The sequence below is a fragment of the Eretmochelys imbricata genome, chromosome 1 (genome assembly GCF_965152235.1).
Source record: "Eretmochelys imbricata isolate rEreImb1 chromosome 1, rEreImb1.hap1, whole genome shotgun sequence".
Taxonomy (NCBI): domain Eukaryota; kingdom Metazoa; phylum Chordata; order Testudines; family Cheloniidae; genus Eretmochelys; species Eretmochelys imbricata.
This window is the reverse complement of record NC_135572.1, coordinates 331983923-331984157: the sequence shown is the minus strand read 5'-3', so window position 1 is coordinate 331984157 and position 235 is coordinate 331983923.

Here is a 235-nt window from a genome sequence, read left to right as displayed (position 1 = left end):
AGGAAAACTATTATGGATATCTTGGACTCCCTGGCAATATTCAGGCACCAATACTATATAAGCATTTTCTGCACTGGGACTTGTCTTTGCACATGAAGAAAACACTAATTTCTTTGTCTGAACTCTACAGAGCTCTGTAAATCTCCAAGTTTTGTCTGTTGACATGTAATCCTTAAAATAGTCAAGTCTGATCAGAAAAATTTGTTCATAGTATCAGTGTTGGCAAGATATGGGA